Source organism: Echinops telfairi, unplaced genomic scaffold (genome assembly GCF_000313985.2).
Source record: "Echinops telfairi isolate 266 unplaced genomic scaffold, ASM31398v2 ScPeMD7_5592;HRSCAF=6446, whole genome shotgun sequence".
Lineage (NCBI taxonomy): Eukaryota > Metazoa > Chordata > Mammalia > Afrosoricida > Tenrecidae > Echinops > Echinops telfairi.
The window spans coordinates 51,042,555-51,063,628 of NW_022109491.1; the positions used below are offsets into that span (position 1 = coordinate 51,042,555).

At 49.7% G+C, this 21,074-nt stretch overlaps 1 protein-coding gene across 4 annotated transcripts in view; it reads left to right on the forward strand.

The window, feature by feature from the left end:
- B3GAT1 (beta-1,3-glucuronyltransferase 1) overlaps positions 1–21,074 on the forward strand; it is a 43,403-nt gene that overhangs the window by 3,452 nt on the left and 18,877 nt on the right. The gene's annotated exons all lie outside the window — the stretch shown is intronic.

Genomic DNA, 21,074 nt, shown 5'->3' on the forward strand with positions numbered 1-21,074 from the left:
TCAGAGGGTTCAGAATAGCGGGCATGTACCAACTCTGTGTCTGGCTGCATGCAGTTGGCTCAGCACCTTCTGGGACCAGCTGAGTGGACTTTAGGAAAATCAGAGCACTCTTGGCCCTGATTGCCTGATAGTTTGTCAAATGCAGAAGCTGCATCTCACCAAGCTGTTTTTTAAGTGAGTTGCAATATATATATGTCCTATACACACACACACACATACACACACCCCTCTCCACATCCTTCTAACATCTACAAATCTCTAGAACTTTGAATAGACAGTCTCTAAGCAAGCTAGTCCTGGAACCAACCATGGTGAAATTGATGCAGTGTTTCCCCACTTCCCATGCTTACCCTGCCTGAATTGCTGCTTCCAGGTTCACAGGCACATCCAGCCATAATTAACGAAACCCACACACCCAGCCTGTACCTTTCTTAGCAAGGTACCCCCGTTTCCCTGACAGCCTGCAAGGGGATTGGTGCTCCAACAATAACAACAATCTTGTTGCACTTAATGTGTTAAATTTGATCGTTCTGGTTTACCAGCAAACGGTTGTCTAAAATGTTGTGAAGTGTACACACTCCAGATCGGTGATCTCTATTATCCTGCGGAGAGACAGGATGGTAATCAGAGGACTGTCAGACTCAGTTCACTGCCGCAGACATTAACCTAGCACCTACTGTGCGCTAGGCTCAATACCAGTACCATGGACACAAGACAGCCAATAACCCCAAGTCATAGTTTTCTCTGTAGCTTTGGAGGAGTTCTTGTGGGATTTTTCTGGTTTGCTTTTGTTTTGTTTTTTGTGGTGGTGGTGGCGGCGGCAGCAGTTTTGCTTTTTTTTTTATAGCTACAGTAAATTTACTTTCCTAATGAGATTTTGCTTTGGCCAATACTAAAACGAGCCTGCACTCTCTGTATACACACAGCTGACAGCTGGCCAGGCAGGAGCCACCAAGAAAAGTACCTGGTGAAGATTACAGCTCTGTGACCACTAAGTCTGTCAATGGAGAGTCAAACGTTAACTGCAGTCAGGATTAAACCTGGCCTGTGGGTCTTGGGCCCCTGCTCAGTGCTCAGTGCTCAGAGCCGTGGAGAGCTATGGCGGGAAGGAGAACAGCGGAAATGGAGCACGCCATGAAACTTAGGAAGGATTGTGTGTTAGGAATTGACCTGAGGCTGGTGAGCTAGGCTCTCATTGATCCTCATTCCCTGGCTATGTGAGGCTCAGCAAATTCTTTTCTCTCGCCATCTTGCTTCCTTCTTTACAAGGCTATTGTCAATCTGGCCTCTGAGGTCCCTTGTAGCTCCAGCAGGCTGAGGATCTGGGATGCTCCTTTGACTTCCTTCAGAAACTCCCATGCAGAGGTCTGTCCGAGGTGGCTCACGCTCATTTGCACGAGTCACATGTCAGGGGCTCCATAGCCTGTGTGGCTTGTGGCTTCCATACTGGATAGCACAGACACAGAACATTTCCATCCACACAGAGCACTCCTGTGGACAGCCCTGCTCTAAGTAGACCTTGACTCTAGGGAAAGGCTTTAACAAGGTAGCTAACAACGTGGAACTTAGATCTAGGTTTCTCTGCCACGTATAAGCTGTGAGACCTTGGAGCTCAGCCTTTCTGTGCCTTAGCTTCTTGCCTCTAAAATGGGGATGATAATGGGATGTTTATAAGGCAGCATTAGAGCCCATCATGTGAAGCGCTTCGGACGTGCCATCATAAATGCTTCCAAACTCTCACTGCCATCCAGTCAATGGGAAATCAGAGTGACGCTATAGGCCTCGTGAGAACTGCCCTGGTGAGGTTCTGAGACGGTCACTCTGCCCAGGAGTAGAATGCCCATCTCTCTCCCTTGGAGCCCCTGGTGGTTGTAAACTGCACACCTTGCAGATCACAACCCAGTGCGTACCCACCTCACCACCAGGGCGCCTTGACACGGATGCTTCACAATTGTTATTGTTTGTGTATTTAGAAATTGACTCACCATTTATTGAATAGCCCACCTCATGTCAGACCTGGTGACATATCTGAGCTTCTGTCACCTCTCTGGTCTAGGAAGATTGTAGCCCCTGCACCCCCATCACCAGGAATATGATTGGCGTGAGGTATATGTCCTTACTACCAGGTAAAAAGGAAAGAGTGTGTTTAGAAGCAGCTGCCAGGTAAACAGCAAACTGTGTTTGGAGGCAGACCCCAATGGAATCCTAATCTATTGCTATCATTCTCCCAAAAGAGCAATTCCTAACCCCTGCACATCAAAAATAGAAAGCGCCGACAGAGCCCAGTTGGCCATGTCCCCCACCTTGCTGACTGGGGATAAAGGAGACCGGAGGCAGGCGCACCTGCTGGGCTCACACTCAATTGGACTCTGAGGGAAAGAAAACTCCGAGGCCACCCTCGGAGCTCTCAGCAGGCAGTCCTGAGACGGCTGGCATGAGGGCAGGGGATCGGATGCTAGTCACAGCTGTGTCAGCAGCTCAACGTGACAGTCCCTTTGGGCCTCAGTTTATCATCTAAATAGTGAGTGAGGGGGGTGGACCATGTTCACATTTCCCAACAACCTAGAGCAGGAGGCAAGAACACGAGGGGCCTCCAGGCAAGCTGCTGGGGGCCGGAAGGGAGGTGTGAGTGGGCTGCCGAAGGGAGGTGCCCTCTGAGCCACAGACACGCCAGACCAAGGATGACAGAATCACGATTCTGACCCAAGGCCATGCCTCTCATGTTCTAGATAAAGGAGCGGGATGTTTAGTGAGTCCCACCCTTGTCTAAGTCCAGAGCAGGTGCGTACCTTGGCCCAGACTGTGGTCTAAGTCCCCCAACTCTGGACCTCCCGCTTGTCATGTTATTGTCTTCATCTCCTGGCACCTAGAGGTGGATGGTGAGCAGCAGAAATGACCCCCAGAGCTCTCTCTCACCCTGGGTGGACTGGTGCCCTCCCTCCTCCGTCTGACAACGGGGCCTCCTTCTGACAGTAAAAGGCTCTTAGAATGCTCCTGACAGAAACCTGGAGGAGCTTAGACCCTTCAAGGCCATAAGCAATGAATTAAGAATACATCTAAGACTGCAATTAATTAAATCCATGAGTCATTAACTTCATGCACAATGATGTCTGTGCACAGTCTGACCATAGGAATAGGTCAATCTTGAGAAAATTGGGCAAAGGACACTCACAGGCTCTGTGACTCAGGGTGCCCAGGCTCCTATTTAGCTCAACCCAATGCCCTCTGGGTACCTATAAACTAACCGCAGGGCCCATGCGGTGTGTTCTTAAGCCTGAGAAAATCGAACATTGTTCCCAGCCTACCTCCCCCATTACCGGGGACCTGACAACCAGAGAGATAAGCCCCTGCGTTCTGGAGGCATTATGGATCTATCCTTCCAGGGGGTGAGTGGTCTTATAATGCAGCCAGGCTAGCAACTCAGACAGTGTCTTCCCCAACCATTCCTCCTCTCCCCATGTGTTCACCTTGGCCCTTCATCCCAGACCACCTACCAGGTGGGACCTCAGTCACCTCCTCCAATTCACCTCCCCGGGAGGCAGAAACTGAGATCCACAGAGACAAGGGGCCGACTGGAGCACGCAGCCTTGGTCCAAAGTCAGGACCCTACTTAGGTTGATGTATAGCCTCTCACCATGTTATTTTCTTTTCCAGTCAGGGAGTTGCTGAACTTGAGCTGAAGGATTACTGTCCTAACTCATCCTCTGTCAATATTAACTTCCTCTCCTGCCCATAAATCTCTCTGAGAACAGACATTCCCAGTTGCTCGTTCTCTCCCCAGCCCATGCAGCTGATGATGCCCCATGATCTGCAGGCTGCCGTGTGTGTTGGTGACTCCACGGTCCCTTGTCTGGCCCACTCCTAGTGGCAACATCTGGGAGAGCAGAGGGGTGCTTCCTGCAGGGCTCCCCATGCCAGTCCACCAGGACCATGCTCTCAAGGCTTGGCCAAAGGCAGGTGCATGCAGAGCCCCAGCCCCACCTCTGATCATACAGATACTGCCACACACCGTGGCCTGGGAAGCACCCCAGGGTCCTGGGTGCTAAGGAGTTATCGCCAGGTTAACCTGCCCACTGTGGAACGTCCGGTGGGTTTGCTGATGCCAGATTGTTAAGCAGAACACACTCAATTAAGTTTAGTTCGCCTCAGCTTACCTCGCAGGGAATGACTAGTGTGGGGGAGGCCTGTTGGCGACTTCTGAACTACTGGTTGATCTCTGCCCAGATATTCTGGAGCACACAGAAATGGAGCCAGGTTTTGATTGAGAGTGACATTTGCTTCAGGTTATCTAATATCTCCACGCTCTGTTTATCTCCTAGTGCCCAGCACTGTCAGGCCCTGCACCTGACCTTGTGATTTAAGACTGTACTGGAGCCCCGCAGGTAGTGAGGGAAGGGCACCCCAGCAGAGGTCCCAGGTGGTAGAGACAGACCTCCATGCTGTCCCAAACATCCCCACTCCTGTGAGCCATCCCAGGACCCAAGGAGAGATCTAACCCCCCCCCCCCAAAAAAAACCCAGTTCTCCAGAACCCCTTGGAGCCCCTGAAACTCCCCAGGTGCAGAAGTCTGCCTGGTGCTCATGACACTACCTTTGCAGAGTCAGCCCTGTCCCATCCAGGTGGGCCATGGCTGCCCTGCTGCCCATGGGTAATCTACCACCTGTGAAACAAAGAGAGATAGTGTCAGCACCATGTACATTTGCCAGCCTCAGTTTTAGTGAGCTCTCCATCCATCATGTTTATACCTGCCCTACTCCCAGAAGGGGCCACACACTGCCTATTCCAGGATGCACCCTCCCTGCCCACGCCCCTCGAGCTTCTCATTTTGAACTCTTCCTCACCTGGTCCAGTCCGTTTGACTGATGTCCCAGAGGAAGAGGTCCGGGAGCAATTAAGTCCATGAGGTTTACCTTTCAGCCATCCTTGGGCTCCATCAAGAGGCGGGGGCAAGGGTAGAGAACACGGGACCTCACAGCGGCTGGCCCTGTACCCCGCTGACCAGCAGCTCTCCTCCCCAAAGAGCCTCAGGTTTCCCACAGCTCTGAAGATCACAGAAGCGGACTGGGACATTGGACTATTCTAAATCACCCAGCAGGGGGTGGCAGGGCCCCAGAATTGGCCTGTGCAGTTGTGTGTCTGGCTGAGTGAAGCAAACATAATTGGACGTTGCACGTGAGAGGTGGCTAGGCAGCAGCTCAAGGGCCGTCATGGGGTGGGTTCAGCTATCTATTTTTAGCAAGACCCTGCAGTTTGCACCTCGGCTTCCATGCCTGTAAAGAGAGGTAGTGGACCTGGCGCCCAACTGGGAGTTGGTTTGAGGCCTCGTGAGAGCACATGTGCAGGGCCTTGTCACCAGACTGCCGTAGATGGACCTGGCACAGCCTGGGACAGAGCAGAAAGGAGGTGGGCCAGGAGCTTGAGCTCTGGAGGGGTCAAGCATAGGATCACCCGCCTGTATGTGGCCAATCGGCCTTCTCTAGGAGCTTTTAGAGATCTCTGCCTTACCCGACCCCACCCCCATTGGCCACATTGCTGCATGCCAGTGCACCTGCTGTCCACAGAGCTCAGGCCTTGGCACAACCTTGTCCCTGGGAGGGAGAGTTTGCTTAAAAAGCTACCCCAAAGTCCACACAGAGCTCATGACTCATAATGAAGATGCTGAGACACCCCCATATCTTCTTCCAGCCACCTGAACTCAGTGATTACCACCACTATCCTATTTCATATTATCTAACCTCTTTAGCACTGAGGCCCTGCCAGACCCTGTGCTAGATGTTTCCATGGAACCCTTATTTATTTGGGAAGCACCCTGTACGAGAGATAGGTGAGGAGGCTAAGGCACAGAATCTTGATCCCCAGGTGGGTTCTGTGGTGAACATGCAGAGGTGAGTAAGCTGCTGTGCCCCAGGCTCCTGCCTGGGCACTCGGAGAACACTGTGAAGATGGTACGTGTGCTGGAGCCATTTGATGAGGGCACTGTGGATGCAGAGGCCTGGGTCCAGCGGGTTCTGGGAGGGCTTCAGAGTGGGCATAGGCAATGCCTGGAGAGTCAAAACTCAGTGAGTCTAGCCTTGCCTCCACCTTCAGCCAGAACAACATGGACCTCAGCACCCAGGGAAACCAAGGAAGAGGGGACCCTGTGACACACACGGAAGTAGAAGGTAAAAGGACAGTCTTACTGGGACAGGGACTGGCTGCTTATACCCCCCTGCAGGGCAGCAGGGGTCTCATTTCTCCTGGCCTGAAGCACCGCATACCTACCCAGGCAGCTCCAGGTTCAGGACCCCTGGGCCAATTGGCCTGCCTTCACTGGTCTCCCAGATCTTGCCAAGACTATATGCCGGGCCACTGACAGGGTACACACTACAGAGGTACTGACCAATAGCCCAGAGACCGTCACTGGGCCCATGTGCAGCCTGGGCACCTATGTAGCCCCTTGGGCCTTTGGAACAGCAGGTCTTCCTGCAATCTGGGTTGTACTCTGACCTAAGCTCTGAGAGGGGGTGTGCTGCCCCTCTCCTTGTGCCAGGCTACCCTGTCGGGAATGGAGAAGGTTACCTGGCTGTGGACACTGCCGTTCCATTAGCAGCTGTTGAGGCATTTGTTCTTGCTCCTGGCCATGTTTGGTGTCTGTCTTGTGCCAGAATATGCTGGAAGGCCTCTCCTCCACCCCAGCTGCTGTGTCCTTCCATACCCCAGCTCCAGCAGGAGCCCTCGGTGGTGCCATCCCTTCATACACAAATTGGTATCTGCCTCGGACGTACAAGGCCTTGCACAGTCTCATAGGACACTAAGCATTGCAGCAGGCCAGGGCTGGAGAAATGAAAAAGCTCAGTGTCTTGAGGGGCGTTCTGTTGTACTATATGCAGAGTCAGGGAAAGAGCAGCGTCTTGGTGTGCCCCAGTCTTAGAACCTAGAACTGCAGCTCTGTCGGGCCTGCTTCCAGGGAGCTCCGTGAAGCTGGACGGTCAAGGGTGCGCTGGTATCTGGAACAGTGGAGCCCCTCTCTCCCAGAGCACTGAGAGAAGGGGACCTTTCTGAGCTTGCAGGTTCGTGAGGGCTCTTTTTTTTTTTTTAACATTTTATTAGGGGCTCATACAACTGTTATCGCAATCCATACACACATCAATTGTGTAAAGCACATTTGTACATCATTCTCAAAACATTTTCTCTCCACTTAAACCCCCGACATTAGGTCCTCATTTTTCCCCTCCCTCCCCGCTTCCCCCTCTCTCATGAGCCCTTGATAGTTTATAAATTGGTATTTTGTCATATCTTGCCCTGTCCGACGTCTCCCTTCACCCACTTTTCGGTTGTCTGTCCCCCAGGGAGGAGGTCACACACAGTTCCTTGTAATCAGTTCCCTCTTTCCTACCCATTCTCCCTTTACCCTCCCTGTTTCGCCACTTACACCACTGGTCCTATAGGGCTCATCTGCCCTGGATTCCCTGTATTTTCAGTTCCTATCTGTACCAGTGTACATCCTCTGATCTAGCCAGACTTTCAAGGTCGAATTCGAGTCATGGTAGTGGGAGCGGAGAGGAAACATTTAGGAACTAGAGGAAAGTTGTATTTCTTATCGTTGTTACATCGCACGCTGACTGGCTCATCTCCTCCCCGAGACCCCTCTGCAAGGGTATCTCCAGTGGAGGGCTCATTTTTAAGGCCTTCCTAAGGAGTCCTGGTGGCCCTGTAGTTTAAGCATTAAGCTCCCAAACACAAGATTGGCAGTTCAAATCCACCAGCCACCTCACAGGAGAAAAATATGTCTACTTACTCCCATAAATACATACAGCCCCAGAAACCTTATATATGATCACCGTGAGTCTGTAGGTATGCACCTGGGGGTGCACTGAGACGAGAAACCATGGCAAACATCCAGGCAGCATCCAGGCACCTGCGGGCACAAGGGTGACTGTGAGCTAGAACCAGGTGCCCCTGTGGCCTAATGTGCCGGCCTCACTCTTGTTGGCAATCTAGTCACTGTATTAAGTATTTTATCACCTCATCTCACTGTCAAATGTGTTCAGCTTCAGATAATAACGTAGATAGCCACATCAGCACTAATGAACAAAGGGCTGGAGTGGGAGTCACTGGGCTTCCCGGCACCGCACCTGTAGAATGGTTTCACAGATTAGCAAACAGATTAGCTATGGTTCAAGCAAGCTGAGGGCACAGGAATGAGCCCGGCCGAGGTGGGTAACTCTCCTGGGACGGGCGCCAGTGCACCCACATACTGTCACTAGCAAGAGAGGGATGGCAGTGCCACACTTCCTGGGCCACTCCATGGCTTTGTCACTCTGAGACAGGAGGAGAAGATCTTGGGCATGTGTGTGGTATGTCTTCTGCTACCTGGGAGACCTGGAGCACTCCCTAGCCCCCACATGTCTCAGACTCTCCACCTGTAAACCCAGAGTTAAACTTTGGCATTCTAAAGGATTTAATGCTAAGTGAGAAAACCACTGTGAAATTGTGTGTGGAGTAGGGGAGGGAGTGCAAATCACCCTTTAGAATGATTTTAGGGGAGATGGCTCCTGCACTCCGCACCATCTGCCCATCCTCTAGGACAGTAGGGTACGTGAGCTCATCCAGTGTGTGAGCAGAGGCCTGTCAACAGGAGCAGTGACCAAAGCCCAGCCAAAGGTGGGTGCCCATGTGCACAAGAACATGCAGGCATCCCTCTGGTGGGTGCACACGCATGCCGAGGCATGTGAAGGAGCATGCCATTGCCCAAAGGAACCGTTTAGAAGGGGCTCAGTGTGCATCCAGGTTGGCAAATTCAGCCCCAAGGGAATTGATAAATATCACATCCAGGACCGGGGACAGACTGATACCTTTTCTAGTCAGACAGAGTCCAGGGGGCTGAGTCAAAAGGCAGAGGAGCGCAGCAGTCCAACTGTACTCAGCCTCACACACGACACGGATCCTGTGGCAGTCATTCAGACAGGGATATGCATACTCAAGTACACACACATGTGCACATGTGTGTGCACACCTAAACACAGCTGGGTTGTGGTAGATGCTTGGCAAAGAGGAACCAGCAAGGTCCAGGGGTCAACCTCCAACAACTTTGCAGCTAGTTGATGAGCTCAAAGAAAGCCTCCCATATAGAGAAAATTCAAAACCACCTACAAGAGAACTTGAAGGGCTAATAGGGGGATTTAGCAGTTGCAGGGTACAAGGTCAACAAACAAATATCAGTTGGATTTCAATATAACAGCAATGAGAAACCTGAAAGGGAAACAGAAGAAACAATTCCATTTACAGTAGCATCTGCAAGAATAAAATACCTAGGAATATATCTAACCAAGAACATGAAAGACTTACACAGTGAAAACTCTAAGGTAATGTTGAACAGGATTAAAGATGACTTAAATAAACAGACAGATGATCTGTGTTCATGGATTGGTACCCTTAATATTGTTAAGATATTAATAGTACCCAAAGTGATTCTATAGATTCAATGCAATCTTGATAAAATTCCAACAGCCTTCTTCACAGAAAAGCATACAATCATTAACTCTAACTGGAAGGGCAAGAGAGCCCAAATACCTAAACCAATGTTGAAAGAGAATAAAGTAGAAGGACTCACACTTCATCATTTTTAAAACATACTAGACCACAACAGTAAGTAGCGCTGGCAATGCTGTTGGGTAAATGCTGGACTGCTAACCACGAGGTTGTCAATTCAAATATAACAGCTATTCCTCGAAGACAGATGAAACTTAGTGTTCCAGTATAGATTTACAGCCTTACGAAGCCTATTTAGATGTCTGAGTTGGAATTGACTGAACAGCAGTGGGTCCGAGTTTGTTTGTTTATTATACAGCTGCAAGAATCAAAACAGACTGTTACTGGTATAACATGAGATGTGCTGTTGAATGGAATAAAATTGAGAGTCTAGAAATCAACCCACAGATCTATGGTCAGCTGATTTTTTCACAGGATCCTAGGAACTTTTCCATCACTTCATTCCCAACGTTTCCCATCGTTTGACGAGAAAAGAAGAAGCTCTCCAATAAATGGTTCTGACCAAATTGTATTTCCACACACAGAAAAGTGAAATCGTATCCATGTGTCACACCACATGCAAAGAAAAATTCAAAATGGATTAAAGACCTAAGTGATGTACAAATGAAAGCATAAGATTCTTAGAAGCACAAGCAATACTTTCAGGTCTAACATTCAAGGAGGGCTGGTCAAGTATCATCAGAGAAGCAAAAGACAAAATAAAGCAATGGGACCTCATAGCAATTTGGAACTTTTCTTCTTCAAAAGCTTAACATTAAAAGTGAAAAGACAAGCTGCCATCTGGGACAATATCTTCAGAAACCATATCTGACAAGCACCTAATAACCACAGTGTATATGAAACTTCCACCGCTTAACAACAAAAGGCAATCCAATGATAAAGTGTGTAGAGAAACTGAATAAAGAGCACAGACAATGACCACCAGGCACATGAGGAGATGCTCGGCACCGTTAGGCATCAGACAGATGCAAGTCAGACCCACCGTGAGATGCTGGACCCTCCTGCTCAGAGGGCTGAGAAACAAGCAACCAGGAACCCAGAAAGTAACAAGTAAATGTCAGTGGAAAAATGAGGAACCTGGGACTCTTATCCATTGCTGATGGGAATGCAAAACCGTACAGCTGTTGTAGAAAACAGCGTAACAATTCCTCAAAAAAAACCAGAACAACCATATGATCCAATGATTTTATTCCTAGGTATAGAGATGCAAAGAGACTTGTGCCCCAATGTGCATGCTGAATAGCCCCAAAGTGGAAACAACCTAAATGCTCCTCAAGAGATGAATGAGATTTTTAGTGTGGTGCATACATGCGATGGACTATTATTCAGCTAGCAGGAGAAATGAAGTCTTGATATGTGCCACAGTATGGATGGAACTTGAAGGCTTTGCGCAATCATAAAAGTACAAATATGTATACTAAGAAAAGAAGGGCTTTGATAAAAAGAAAAGAAGGACTAAATGCATAGAGACCAAAGTTTATTCATGATTACCAGAGGCTGGAGCAAGGAGGAAAGGGGTGGCTTAAGGTGGTGAGACAATTGCATTGATTAAGAGCAGGCTTACAAACTGATTACTGTAATTGCCGTCAGCAAGTTATATACTTAGGAGAAGTTTAATCGGTAAACATCATATGATAGATATTTTTGTAACTATGGGGAAAATGTGTAGCTTCTGAAGCTCCTTATGTGCAACCCAACATCCCATAGACTTGTATTCCTTCATTTGGAGGTTTAGAGCCATGGTTTCATGGAACGTCTCAGTTGATTGACCGAGTAATATGTGCAGTCCTTCTTTTCTGTCTCCTACTTCATTACATCATGTCTGCTGTCTTCAAAGCTTGCAAGCTGCCACCTAAACAAGGCACAACGTCTGGTCCCTATTTACCCGGAACCATCGAGGAAAACGGAGAGTCGAGATTGGGAAGGGGGGCGGGGAGGTATGAAATGTGTGGCTAGTTGTCTCCATAAACAATTGCCTTTTTTGACACGAGACCAAAAAAACTGGATTGTGTCCTTCTACCATTACTGAATATTTTGATCCAAGATTCCTTAGAAAATCCCGAATCAAAAGGAAGAAATGCAGAACAGGGTTTCAAAATTTCATGGATTCTCCCTTGTCTGGAGCTATAGGAGCTGAATGAACCCCTGGAACTATTGCCCTGAAATAATCTTTAAAGTTTAAGCCAGAGATGTCCCCTGCAGTCATCTTAAAACCACACAGTAATTGAGCTTAACCGATAAACAAGGCCTGCCTTGAGCGTTGTGTTTCTCAAACAGCAACCTATATGCCAACAAACTGACAACTAAGAGAATCAGATAAGAACTTTATGGAGCAATGGATTTATGTTAATGAGAGAAGAACAACTTTTAAAAGGAGACTAAGAAGGATTCCAAAAATTAAAGAATGCAGTCATGTCACTTAGCTGTGCGTATAGAAACTGCTGAATTGGTGTATGTCTTACTATTCCCAATAACACACTGTCATCAAGCCTATTCCAATCACAGTGACCCCACAGGACAGAGTAGAACTGCCCCTTCGGGTTTCCGAGGTGGTAAATCCTGACAGGAGCAGAAAGCTGCACTTTTTTTCCTGAGGTGCAACTGGTGGATTTGAACTGCTGAACTTGCAATTAGCAACTTGATGTCAAACCAGAACTCATTTCAACAGCACAGCAAAATAAAACTTAGAAAGTAACGTGAGTGGGGGCAGATGATAGACTGTGAGGGGTGATTCTTTGAACATCTTAACTAAGGTAACCAGATGTCCCACTTTTGGTGGGACAGTCCCGATTGTTAACAATTTTCCCACGTCCTGCGGCATTTTTAAAAAGTCCTGGTTTTTGGACAGAATGCACGACAAGCTAAGGTATACGGTTTTTGGCTGTCATGTGGCTATTTCGCCAGGATATGAGTTTTATCGATGGTGTCCCGCTTTACCAATGTTAAAATTGGTCACCTTAGTTAGTAGGCAATAGTGGGTTCTCGCTTAAAGAAGCGAACTAGAAGTCAGAGATTAAACGAGAAAGCCATTGTTGGCAGGAACAAAGCTCAAGGCCAGGAGCTTGCAGGGCAGCCGCCAGTAGACCTGAGGGAGGCCTGACCAGTATGGGAAAAAGAAGAATGGAGGGTGTCAGGCTGAGGGCTAGACATTTGTCAGAAGGAGGCCCAGGCAGGGTTCTGATGGTGGGATCTTGGTCTTGTAAAGAGGGGGAAACAGGAAGTTGTTTCCTCTGACTGCCCCAGCCCTGCTCAACAGCCCTCTGCTCCTCGCTGGGGCTCATGAGCCTCTCAGGGCCTGTGACTTCAGCCCGCATCCCAGCTAAAGGGAGTCAGAAGGAAGCAAGCCTAACAAGCTCACTGTATCCACTGCAGAGCTGCCAGGTCAACAACTACAGCAACCATAACAATGAGAAGCCTTTCTATTTATTGGGTACCAACCATGGGCCAAGGAACTCTGGTGGTATAATGGTTACTCAATGGGCTGCAGTCCACATGGTTGGAAGTTCAGAACTACCAGCAGCTCCGTGGGAGAAAGATTGGGCTTTCTACTCCCGTCAACAGTAACAGGCTCAGAAACCCAAAGGGGGTCGCTAGGAGTCAGCACTGACTCAATGGTTTGGTTTTGTTGAGTTTGGAAAGCCGTGTGCCAGATACTAGACATTGATCTTTTCCTCCTAAGAATCATTCTGACTACCTAGGAAGGATGAACTATTGTTATTCCTACTTTATGCTTAGAAAAGTCAGGGCTCAGAGAGGTGGTCTTGCCAAATCACACAGCAGAAGACTAAGGCTAACTGATCCAGAACCTGGACGCTTTCTCCAATCACACTGTTCCTCCGACACACCGTTCTTCTGGAGCAAAGAGAACTAGGATAGAGGTATGGAAAGACTGACCCCAAGGTCAGCTTCTGCCCTCACCCTTGGGAGCTCCAGTAGCCAGATGACAAGCTCTAAATGGCTGCGAGCCAGAGAGAGAGCTGGCTGGTAGAGCCCTTCCGCCTTGTGTGGCGAGCAGACTTGAGGGCCCTTGGTTTCTTCCTCTTGACATTCATGCCCTCCCCTTTGAGGAGGATTGAACCTGTGATCCTTCTGGACAGTATGCTGTGGCAAGGTGGGGACTGTCACTCCCTCGTTGGTCTCTGTTACATGTACGAGTCTGTCCTACCAGTGGACTTGCTCTGGAGTTTCTTCTTGCCACCTCAGTTAACCATTGATCACCTTGGGGAAACCCATGCAGCTGAGAAGTCAAGGACACCTCTTAGAATTGAGGGTAGCCTCCACAAACAAGCCAGGATAAATGATGGCCCTCAGCTCACAACTGCAAGACAGCACAGTTCACCACCAGTCTATAGGTGCTAGAAGCTGGCTTCCCCCGCTCCATCTCCAGCTGAGAATACACCCCAGCCAAACTTGTGGTGGACTGCAGCCTGTGAGAGCCATGGACCAGCTGAGCCATGCCTGAGACCGAGATGAGCAGCCCTACAAATGCGTTCATTTGTCATTCAGCAACCAAAAGGCAGCACACGTGGCTGGAAGCTGGCCCATCCAACCCAAAAGTTGTTTTCTTCATTTTTTCCTGGATTAATGCTACCCACCTAGAAAACCGATAAAGTACATTATTCTCATGCCGCTGGAATAAAACCAAAGCATCACAAAATATCCTTTACACTAAACTAGTAATCTCCTTCTGCCAAAGCCCTTGGCTTAGTGTTCCTAGTCAGAAGCAGAGGAGGTCAGTTGTGGCCTAGAAGCAGCCTGCCCTCGAGGGCACTAGAAGTGAGAGCCAGGGTGACCAGACCTGGTGGACAAAACAACCATCCAAGGAACTAGGCCTTTCCTGGGAAGCACCTCCATACCTGAAGCCTCCAGAGCCCCTCCTGGGTGCACTTTGGAACAAGCAAGACCAGGAAGCATTTCTGGGAATGAAGTGCCCAGTGAGTGGGCCTGGGTAAAGAATGGTGTGAGTAGCCATGGATCGGGGAGACTGTGGACATGTATGTAATGCTGTACCTGGAGGCCCACATCCGGAGGCTTTCTGTGATTTGGGATCCATCATACAACCTCGGTAAGCCTCAGTGCCCTCATATGTAAATGGGGGTGAGATCCCTGCTTCGTGGGGCTGCTGTGAAGATCCAAGGAGAAAGCCCACAGGACAGGCTTTAGACAAATGGATCTCGCTGCCCTTAGCCAGGGATAGTGGCTCCCTGACAGAACCCTGGCCCTCCATATGTGAGAATCGGGTTCGATTCCCCGTCTGCGCACTTTGCATAGCCACCCCTCCTCTGTCAGTGGAGGCATACAAGTTATTAAAATGTTGAACAGGTTTCAGCCAAGCTGCTGGACTCCTAAGGACTAAGAAGACAGGCCTGGTCCTCTGCTTTCAAAAACTCAGCCAGTGACAAGCCGATGGCTTCCAATAGCCCGACCCCAAACTGGTCAGGAGGAAGTCTCCAAACCGGCAGTTTCATTCTGCGTTTCCAAGGTATTGCCACAAAGAGGGACCCCGGAACAACCTTACTAAGAAAGTTTCCCATTCCAAGTACAAGTATCCCTCAAGTCCCCCATTTTCCTTTGAGTGGCATCTTCTGTTCGACCCACCCTGGGTCACATGGTGCAAGGGAGGCACCTCAGAGGAGCCAGCTCCCAGCCCTGTGTGCTCTGGCTGGTGAGCAGCAAGGGGTGCCTCCTCCATGCCCACAGGAGAGTATATTCAAGGAAGGGCTGGGTGGGGGGTGGGAGAAGGAGCCCCGGTGGCTGGAAGCCCGAGCCAGGTCTAGGGCAGTGGCTAGGGGAGATAGGGGGACAGGCCTAGGTTAATGAAGTATGGATTGAGTGGGTTGAAGCTGATCAGCTCTGGCATGGGCTTTTCCTAAGCAGCAGCAGCAGAATCAATACTAATCCCTTGATCCCATTAGGGCTCCTGTGGATTTCTGGGACACAGTCGGTGCTGCACTCTCCAGCAGGGGCCCTGCCTGCGACTGGAGAGGAAGCCAGAGCCTTGACCAGTTATTCTTTTTAATTAAACTGTTTTCACTCTCTGCCGCCTACCACAGGCTTCCTGTTGCCCTCTCTCGGCTCACTTGTCCCCACCAGGACCACTGCCACCACTACCACCATCCACCTCCTTAGCCCACACCCGCATCCCTGGCCCCAATCAGTGCCCCAGTCACCATCTGTATTAGGAGTTGCCTCATCAGCCTCTGCCAGTCTCAGGGGTCTCCTCCTGTCCCCCCTCAGCTCCCATGCTGGGAGCTGCCATAATTTCCTTCACACCTGCACTGCAACAGCAAGTTTGACAGTTCAAGCTCACCATATTTCTCTTCAGGGGAAATAAGCAGCTATATGTTCCTGTAAAGAGTTACAGTCTCAGAAACCCTGTAGAAGGGTGCTGTGGCCCGGAATCCACTCCCTGGCTGTGGATTTTGGCTACATGTGACAGAAGTGCTCTTCCATGGCTTCTGCTTCATGGACTTAGGAAAGGGGCTAGCAGCTCCATTCTCTCAGCAGAATGCTTAGCTGAGCCCATGGCAGGCGGGAGCGATACGATATCCGCGGGCTTCCGTCCCACAGCACCTACACATCGGCTCGCATCTGAACTCCGTGCTTACCAAGAGTTGTAACACTGGTTCACGCACCTGTTCACCACAGGCACGTGTGGGGTTGTCATCATGTGAGCACAGCAGTCATTGTCATCTGTGAGGGTTGAAAAGAGATAAATGTGTGGTTTCTGTGGAAACTGGATTCAATGCGTTTAAACGATTCGATGAGGTGAATGTGGAAAATAGGTCTCTCAACTAGGGGAAGATTGGTGGGCGAGCCATAAAAATTCTAAGAGAATGCTGTCATCAAATTGCTCGTCGAGTGCCCTCGAGTTCTCAGATCACGGCATTTCAATCAGACAGCAGGTGCAGTTGACGTCAAAGAGCCAGTGTAGGACTTCTGACAGCGCACTCCTAGACCAGGGAGAGGCCGAGCCTTGCCTCCAAAAGCCGGACACTCCGGAGATGGCAAGCGATGGGAAGTTTGGACAACAGGAAAATGATCATGTCTTAGTCAATCGTGGGCACAGGTCCTCTGTTGAACAACTGGCTCCTCAACGGTTGCTTTATTTGAAATATTTATCACATGCATGTGTCATGTTTATAATATTCTTTAACAGACATATTTGATTAACCAACTACCATTGTCCTCTATTTGACTGGGTAATGGGGCTTCTGTTTTCCTCCAAGGTCAAGTGGTTGGATGATGTCTGAGCTTGTGTGCAACCTCACTCTATCATTCATACACCTCCACACACGCGCATGCACACACACTGAAACACCATATACTTATCACACCTTGACTCCATCTTTGGGCCAGCTGACTTCTTTCCTGGATAAGGAAGCCTAGAGAAGGAGCCGGCTCCCCGTCACCAACACCAGCCCCACGACACACGCACCTTGCTCACCATCCATAGAATGGGTTAGCACAGTGCTAAGCTCAATGCAGTTGTTCAATTAATAGCTGTCAAGTGGAATTAAATAAGCCCCCTCTTCAGAGACTCGGGACAGGACTATGGGGCATTGATTGGGTTACATTTGAACACATGCAGCCCAGGAGAAATCCTTTCCTTGCATTCAAACCTACCAGTCTGAAAAGCGATCTTGTCCACAGCTCTGCCTTCCCAATCTTGCCTGCTGAACCCCAACCTTTGACACAGTAGAGCCTTCCCATCTGGGTCCAGTCACCACTAGTTCCCATTCTCAGCCTGAAATATCCTGAAGTTCACAGTCAAATTGCTATCAATAGTTCTGTCCCACTGTGGCCAACGTCTGTGGCCCTAAAACCACAATTGAGTTCCTGAGAAGCTGCTCTGTTGGGCGCTGGCTCGGACTCTGCCTGTGTGTGACCTCCAGATCCTTCACTGTCCCCTGCCCAGACACTTCCTTTTCCTCAAGGAGCCCTGCCACTCGGAGCATCCGCTTTCTTATGTGGCAGCAGTGGGCATTCAGAGCCCAGCCCCATGTGTTCCCTATAAAAGCTGAGGAAGGAGGAATGTGCTTATAGCTAGGCCTGAGCATCTTCCAGGCTGGTGCATTCCTCCACTCTCCAGGCAGCTGCCTTCTGAGGCCTGCCTCCTGTGTTCTCGTCCTGGGTCCACCCCCACCCCACCAACCTCACCCATTCCATCCACAGTGTAGCCTTTGTCTCAATGGAAGAAGGCCCTCCGAGAGCATGCCAGGGAAGGCCTCCTGTGTTTGCACTGCTGAGGGAGAAAGGATGGCCCCAGTGAGGTCAACCACAGGTACAAGTGTCCATAAGGTGGGTACTGCTCATAGAAGACCTGAACCAGGTCTCACGTGGGCACACCTGGTTTTCCCCTGAAAGCGCATGACTCCTGCCATACCTGTAAAATCCAGGTCCTCCACACACACCCCCACCCCCCCACCCCCCCGCTGTGGTCACCTGACTCTTCCCCCAACATTCCATCCTCCCCTGCAAAACCCCAAGCAGAGCTCAGAAACAATCCCAGGCTAGGACAAGTAGAGCCTGCAGAGATGTGCGAGCCACCACAGGCAAGCGACACTTCTCCCGGCCTGGCCAGCCGAGTGGCAGGCTATGGAGAGAGATCCATGCAGGGCCTCAGGTTTGAAGCAGGTACAGTACTAGCCTCTCTCCCCCACCAGGCCCTGTTCCTATGAACCTGCCCCCTGCTGGCCAGCTGGCTTTCTTCAAGGCTGGGCTCTGTTCTGCTTAATAACCGCTTGGTAATTAGCTTCACAATTTTGCTACTATGCTTATAATAGCTTCCATTAAAGTTATGGGGTTTTCAAGCTATAATGGCTTCCAGAGTAATTAATGCACAACTGGGTTTATTGCTAAGTTTATTTTTAGAGCTTTCCCTTCTCCTTCCCCCTCCCTTTCCTTTCACACGTTTTTAACTAAAAAAGACTTCACGGTATCACAATGGTCTCTCCACTGCCCGCTGCACCTTTGCCTCCTTCGTTCCCCTCCCCTTGCTGCTCCAGGCTCAAAGGAGCACTGGGACCCCAGAGCGGAAACCACCGGCACCCAGGAGGGCAGCTTGCGGTCACTCCAGCTCATCAGTCTCCCATGAGAGCCCTGTGTCCCTGGGCCACCTGCCACACAGCCAGACCTGGAGGCTCTGGGCTGGAGTCTCCTACCGTGCTCTTAGAGATCGCGTAGAGCAAAGGGGCAGGTATTGGATTCCAGCCCCATCACTGATTAGCTGTTAGCCTTGAGCAAGTCATCCAACCTCTGGTCTCAGATAATTCAGCTGGAAAATTGAGATAACAACAGGGTCTACTTTTCAGGTCTCTTCAGAGTATTGAAGGATCAGATCCATAAGTTGCAGGTTTGAGATAAAGAGGGATGCTCAGAAGAAGAAAAAGAAAACTCTAAAAGCAGGGAAATACCCACTAAACCAACTTCAGTTTCGTGTATTGAATGGAATTCAGGCGCACCTTTCTTCCCTTTGATGTCTCCGGCCTGAAATCTGCACCTTTGGAGACTCAGGACTATCAAGAATGCTCCAAAGAGTCCCTGGGATGTCCTAGTCGTCCTATCTTCTGTCAAGCCTCTCCTCAGAGCTCCCAGCTGAAACATGGCAGAACTCAGAGCCTGTGGAGCCCTGTAGTTGGCGCTGCACTGGGTGTGGGGCTAGTTCTGGGGGCGAGGTCGGGGCAGGCGGGTGGCCTGAGGTCACTCCATGTAAGCACACTCAGCACATGAGACCCAGATGGAAACCAGTGTGGGCCGCTGAGCCAAGCTCTGCCACCTGCTAGGGCCACTAGAAGGAGTTTGTACACACACACATACACACACACACACACACACACACACACACACACACGGTCCTGCTCCTTAAAGGAGCAGCAGTGGGAACTAACATGTCTCTATCTCCACAAGACAAAGCAAGGATAATTGAGCCAAAGACACCCTCATGCAGACTCAAAATCAAAAAAGGTCAAGCTGCCCCCACCTCCGCACGTCTGTAGGTGCAGGCTTCTGCTCTGCGGCAGCCATCCATCTGTCGGCCATGGTAGGTCTGCTCCCTATACAAGTTTTGTGGGTCATCTGGCTGTGTGGGGCATAAGAACAAAATAGTGTGTCCTCAGATAAAGGTAAGCTAAACAGTTATCATCACAACAATAGCACGACAGCAAACCAACCAATGTTCTGTGCTTTAAGAGGAGAGTCCTGCAGAGTCTGCCTTCTTCCTCCCGCTGACCGAGGGCCGGAGCGCTAACCCTTCCCATCAGGAATCTCAGTCTGCCTTGGGGCTTCCTAGCTGTGTGACGTGTTTCTCTGTTCCCAACTGCAGTAGCCCTGGAAGCACACTCGGAGGGCTCGGGCGGTCCCACGTTCTTTAGATGATCTCATGCCAGTTGCAATTGCCATTGATTGACGGACTTGTGCTGTGTTCCATCCCTCACAGCATCGCTGATGGGAAGGTACTGCTATCCCATTGTGTAGATGGTGACATGGAGCTTAGAGAGGCTAAGAAACTCACTCTAATTGTGCCCGCTAGCGAAGCCGGGCTGCGGATCCAGGGCTGAGGGACTTCCAACTTGATTCTCTGGATCTTACACTGACTTAGAACTGGAAGGAAACTAGGAGATCATCAAGCCCAGACCTCTGTTATACACGGATATATTTTTTAAATGTTGCTTAAAAAAATCATCAAAACCTTTAGTCAGTAAAAATATCAAAATGTGAAGCTATTGTTTCTCACCCCATCCTCCACCTAGGGTTGCAGCTTCTGACGGTGGTAGTTCCATCACTGTAACTTTTCCTCAAAGAATTCTGCACTCTTCTAACAATAACAATTTGACCGGCCTTGTGGGCCCCAGTCATGTTCCTTTTCAATGTTCTTTGAGTTTGGGGAATGAAAAATTGCTGAAGTGGTAATACCAGGGCTATAGGGTGGATGGGGTAAGGTTTGGCATTGAAATTCTCATAGGAAAATCCTTTTAACACTCAAAAAGTAAGTGGGTGCATTGTTGTGATGGGGGCGGGGGGCGGGGGAGTTCTCAGTACAACTGTCCCAAACTTTTTACACACCAAAGCAGTTTTTAGTTTTCATAAAACTTCTTTATATTAAGCCCCCGTGACAATCCTGTAGCCTTCAAGAATATCTATCACAACTGCCCCTTTCGGAGCTGACCCCTTTGCCTTGACCCCTAGCCCATCAAATCCCCTCAGAAGCCAATGCTTCGGTTCTATTCCAGGCCCTCTGCTGAGACTTAGTAGCTTCCTCGTTATGTATTTGGTTGCTAAGGGCAAGGTCAATTTTCTCCCTGAGAAAGAGCCTTGAAGTCAGCCAGTATCCCCTCCTTTACCAGCAAAAGCGACCTCTGCCTCTCGCAGGAGGCACTGCAGGAGAAAGACTCAGTGTTCTAGCCCCATAAAGAATTACGTCATGGAAACTCAGGCCATGGTCATCTCCAGGCATTCTTTCCCTTGCAACACACTGTGTATTACCTAGAGGTCTCTGTGCCTGCCTCCTCCATCTGACCCCCAAGAAGCTGGGGCTTTTCTGA